We start from the raw sequence: 5,595 nt of genomic DNA on the forward strand, positions 1-5,595 counted from the left end.
GTTTGCTGATAAGAAGGTTTGGTGACAGTGATACAGTGGTATCTTGGGTGGAGGTGTAGAAGCAGAAGTCTTGTTGTTAAATGCTTTCTAGAAGCCCAGGGAAATGTTTGCTTCACGGAGCAGTGGGAAGAGCATGCTGAGCTTTTTGCAAAGAGATGAGTTAAGCTGAGGTGTGCACCTTATCCAGATAGACAGCCCTGCTTGTATACTGTCAGCACACACTCCTGGAGGTAACCAGTTTTCCTGAAAAAAACAAAATTAGCTGTTCCCAATACTCTTACAAAATCTCTGATGCTTTCAGGATTTGCCAAAAGGCAAAGCAGGCATTCGTTTCTGCCTCTCTGGACCCGAAAGCAAAACACAACGGAAGAAGAAGAAAATGGAAGTGAAGGAACCAAGTGGTGGAGCTGGACTGAGGCATGTGAGTATTTTGTATCCCAAGAATAGTGTTTGGTTCCCCATGAGCAGAGGAAGATTCTTCTCTGTTAGGATGACTTTTCTTCCTCTCTGTCTTCTGGCTTTCTCTTCTCTTTTCTCCCTGTCTTCCCATAAAAAGAAGTTATGAGCACACTGAACAGTGGAGTTTTGCAACATGGTATTCCCTAACATATTTTCAAAACACTTTGATTTTGCAGTACAGAATGTTGGAATGCATTTGCCTAAACACTTTTTCATCCATGATTAAAACCAGATGCACTCCAAATTTAGTGCACAAATGGCCTGTGTTTCATCTGTAACTGAATGTCACATAGAGATAGCAGCAGTAATGAAAAGGTGGTTCCCAAAAGTCAGTGAAGATAAAAAAAGGCCACTGTTATATCACTAAAAAGCTTATTGAGAGAAAAATGTCTCAGAGTGCACCAGAGAAAGGCTGTGGAGAATGTCAGTTCATTTGGGATGGGAAGTGCAAAGGAACAGAATGTTGACTGGCTTTTGGACAGTCCTTGCCTGTGATTGGTGCTCATAAAATGAGAAATTGGGGTGGGGGGGGGGAGGGAAATACCCAAAATGTCCAAATTGTATTTCATTCACTTGTCACAGAATATATTTTTCTGGACATGTACAGCTGCTTTCTTTTGTTTGTTTTTAAATCATTTGTCTTCTCCTCAAACCCACTGTGGTCTCTCATGATCCTTGAGCTGATTTTGCTCCCAGATCTCCTGACGCTTCCATTTTAAGGGGAAGATTTTAACTATCTCACTGACCACCATCCACATAATCATTAGGATATCCTATCAGCTCCCAGAGTGCTGCCATTCTCTCCCTTGCACATCCAATTAGTTGGTTTAGCTTTGTATGTCCTTCATGAATAATCTTAACAGTGCTGCTCAGACTCCTCAGGACAGCACTGCTTCTTCTGACACGTTTATGATGGGCCAGGAGAAGCTCATGTTGCATGTCAGCCCCAAATGCTCGTGTCTGGTGCCCCAAATGCTGCTGTGCAAGCTCAGATGGACGTTAAAAATGAAATTATTTATGAAGCCAGATCCACAAAGTTGCTCATCACACTCCTGTGTTTCTGTGGACTCTAGTAATCTAGCAGTCACCGGGCACATCTTACTCTTCATTGTCACTACACAATGACAGTACTTTCATCTCAGTATTTCTTGCTGCTCTTCTGTTCATTGAGGGAAGCAGGGTGAAAAATAACACAGAAAGACAATTTCAACACTTTAATCCCCTCTAAAACAAATAAGTAAGAGGTAGGTAGATGACATGGCAAACTATTCTAACAATGTAAAAATTAATTTGTTTTGCAGTTTCTTTAAATGCCCCACAATAATGACATTTTCTCTCATATTTTGTACTTGCATATGCTTAGTTTAACTCATATGCTTAGTGAAGCATATTGTTTCAATTAAGTCCCAGCAAGGTTTGCAAACAAGAATGGAAGAAGGCCCCAGGGACTTAAGATCTACAAAACATAGCAGTGATGCAGTCGATGCTTCCTTTGAAAACTCCTTGGACAATGTTAGTAATTCAGCCAATAATGGTAAGTGATTGTTTTTGCACATCTGATGAAGTTTCAGAATAATGTGTAATCTAAGAAGTGTTCACAAATGCATTTTAAGTGAATATATGAAATGCTTCTCCTTTAGCTGCATACTTCAATTCTTTGAAAGGCTCTGTATTACTCTGAGGCTTTTCTGTGACAAATACCCGTTCCTGTTCCTCTCAGAGTTACTGAGCAAAAAAAAAAAAGAGAAGCTACAATTGCATTTAGTGACAGTAATTTTTGCACAGCTCTTTTCAACATAAAACAGAAGCAAATATGAATGAGTCAGAGTCCACTAGAAACATTGAGTCCTCCCCATGACTTTGAATTACCCTTGAAAGTAGGCAGCCCTTGTAAAACACATCTAAGAACCCTTAAACCCTCTTCATCAGGCAAAAAGCCAACAGTTCTCAGGGATGCAACTGCACGTGGAAGGTTTGTGCACTGTCCCTCTTGTTTGTATGGCAGGTGTACCAGACAAAAAGGAGAAGAGGAAGAGGAAGAAAATGAAGAAAGAGACTTGAGGGAGCTGTGTAGCTGCTGGAGTGCCAACCCGATGGGGCAGACATGCCAATGAGCTGCAAGGATTCTGCTTTCTGCCATGCTGCTGAGCCCCAGGCAAAGAGAGGCTCCAGGAGAGCTCCCAGCGAGAGGAGGAGAAGAGGAGCAGTGAGCCAGAGAGCGTGAGTGTGTGAGAGAGCAGAGAGAGGGAGCAGGCTGTGCACAGGAGGTGGGTTTGAATCAGTGGCTGCTCATTGCAAGCTGCTGCCCTTGATCAAAAGCTGTTGAATGGGGTTTGACTGGTTGCATTAAGTCCTTTCAGTTTTTTGCTGTCATGTTGTTTGTCAGCTTGTAGTGATCTATGCCATTGTAGAAATAGTGGGGCTGTACCTGACTGTGATTGTACTTTGGTCCCATGGAGGATCCACCAGCTAGTCTGGTCTCCTCTGGCATTCCTGCAGAGGTGCTCATCAACAGACTAGCAATGTACAGAAGGAAGCACTGTTCAGGAACAAAGGGAGAATAACATGGACCATTCTCCAGCCTCCTAACTCTTTTAAATCCTTGGTAGCTGCTGTTGTCAGACTTTTGCCTCTTACCTTGCCATATTATACTTTTTACCCCACATCAGACTAGTTTGCTCCTCAAGGAACATTTCTAAAGGAGGTTTTAACTTGTTTGAAAAGATTAGCTAAACCCATTTTTCACCCTGGATTTCACGGTGGGCTAAAGTTTAAAGTCTGTATGTCCAAAGCATGTTGCATTTGTACTTATATTAGACTGAGGTAAATTTTAAAAATAATTTTTCTTAATCTGATGTTTGTAAGTTTTTTATCATTTTGTCACTTGAGTATTCTAATATAAACTAAATTTGTGAATGAAGTTTTTAAGTCAGTTTAGTGTTTACTGAAGAGTATGTATTTCTCCTTGTAAGAAGGCTCATAGTATGGAGGAGAGAAAGTGTTGCAATAGAATACTGTGGATTATAAAGAATGCTGAAGTGACCCCACTAAAAGCAGAAGCTCTTTATCCCCAGAGGAGCTGAAGCTTTGGTGGTAGCTGGGGAGGTCTTCAGACAGTCCTGAGACTGTGCCTGACCCATCCCAGAAGTGCTGCCTCAAAGGATGAGATAGTGTTTCTCAAATCTCCATCTGCATTTGATTCTGTGCCTTTGGAGATGGTGGGGGACAGTTACTAATGCATGTTAAATGTGTGCACATTTGTAGACTTTGGGCTGATGTTGTGAAACTCTTTTCACTAGGACAGTGAATTACCAGGGATGTCTGTGGCTTTACACTGCCACATCTGCACTCCTGTTAGCACCAGGGAGCCAGAGGAGAGCTCTGTGCTTCTGCCATTGCATCCCTGATCTCTGATCCCAGCTTGTCAAAGCTTTATCTGCAGCTCAACACTTTTCCCTGATGGCCTTCATCTGTTGCATAGCTGTCAAATCAGCTGTACCCTTCAGAAAAGCAATTAACTGCAGCAATGTATTTGTGTTTAGAGTTTAGCTACTGTATGTTGAAGGGCAATTTTCTTGTGCTGTGATTTTTGGGGTAGTTAGCTGTACTGTGTGCCCAAAATTTAGCCCAGTAGGTTTGTTTCAGACAGGCAGGGCAGGGATAATCTTAACTGATGCCACTTAGCAGCCCACTGTCTAGGATCTGCACATCTTGGTGTTTGTATCTCAGTGTAGGCAAAATATTGGCAGTTTATGAATGGACTGAACAGACCAAAGAACTTTTATTGGGAAAGTAACTGGTTTGGAATATATGCATAACAAGAAAATACATGGCCTTGCTGGAGGAACAGGTACAGCAAGTTCAAGGATTTAGATGTGCTAATGAGTATGTGGGTAATGAACAAAGTTCTGCTATCTCTGAAGCCAATGGAAAACATTCTTTGACCTCACTGGGGCCAGGATGTTGCCCACAGCCTTTGCTTAGCATTGAAGGCAACCTCTGTCATCCAAAAAAAGAAAGAAAGAGAAAAAAAAGATAAAGAGAAGCTTATAAGATTGGTGGACTACAGATTTCTTCTGCTTTTTTCTCTATATCTGCTTGCAAACTTTTTGATGTCTTTGTAATTATGCTTTATTTCAACATTTTTCAGTATTTCAAATGTCACTGTTTTTATAATAAAAAATTAAAACTTTTGCCCAAAGCCCAATACTCATGAACTGTTCGTATGTGTGTGAGCTAAGAGCATGGTTTTTTGCTAGAATCATTCCACTTTCAAGCTTTTTCAAGGTACTATTTTTTTTTAAGAGATTCCCTTTATCTGAACTCTTCTATGTTTAGGAAATCCTCGTGACATTATTTTGTTGTTGTGGGATGAAAGAACAATCCAGACTTATAACACTGACAAGCTGACTGAGGTGCTCATGACAAGCAGCAGCAAATTATATTACTGTTTTTCTGTCAAATTCTTAAGTACCCCTCTTCCTGACTTCAGTGGTGTCTGAGGCCTGCATTTTCCTTCTGGCTTCACTGTTTCACCTCTGGAAAGTCATCACAGTAATACAAATGGGCTCAATAGTTTACAGCAGCACATTATTTAATACCACACTGTAATGCAGGCAAAAAAATTACACTTCTAAAATAAATATTCTTCAGCATATTCGTTCTTAAATAATTGAAAAGCACCTTTCAGGGCAAATTGGGGTGGCAATGCACAGCATGCTTGTGTGATTCATCTGTTTTGTCAGCAGTTAGGGAAGGGTATGTTGGTTGCTGCTTGTTTGACAATGCTGTGGCAGTGCCTGGAGCTTTCCTGTACCATGTCCCCCTGCAGTGCTGTTGCACAGGCTCCCAGGGATGTACAAGTGTTATTCAGTGAGAGAAATGAATTTATAAAAACAACCAAACCAAAACACAAAGCTCTAAGCAACTCTGCCAACTTCCATGCTTTCACTTCCCAGTTGTCAGAGGCTGAAAAACCATCACACAGTTTAATAAATGGTCTTTACAGATGCTTTGAAAATCAGATATTTGAGTTCCTTAAGAAACTCCCCTTTATCACCACATGTTCAGGTTATTCCCTAGTTTCTGTGCTTTCAGGACATCAGCCTGCTCTGTTGCTCCTGGCTCCAGGAGGGT

General features: G+C 41.2%; 1 long non-coding RNA gene across 1 annotated transcript; it reads left to right on the forward strand.

The window, feature by feature from the left end:
- The first annotated feature begins 20 nt into the window (after positions 1-20).
- Positions 21-4,823, forward strand: LOC306816494. The gene is made up of 4 exons (XR_013777688.1): positions 21-230; positions 302-421; positions 1,864-1,993; positions 2,465-4,823. It is a non-coding gene; the product is annotated as an uncharacterized lncRNA (long non-coding RNA).
- Positions 4,824-5,595: the final 772 nt, after the last annotated feature.

Source organism: Erithacus rubecula (assembly GCF_903797595.1).
Source record: "Erithacus rubecula genome assembly, chromosome: 2".
Lineage (NCBI taxonomy): Eukaryota > Metazoa > Chordata > Aves > Passeriformes > Muscicapidae > Erithacus > Erithacus rubecula.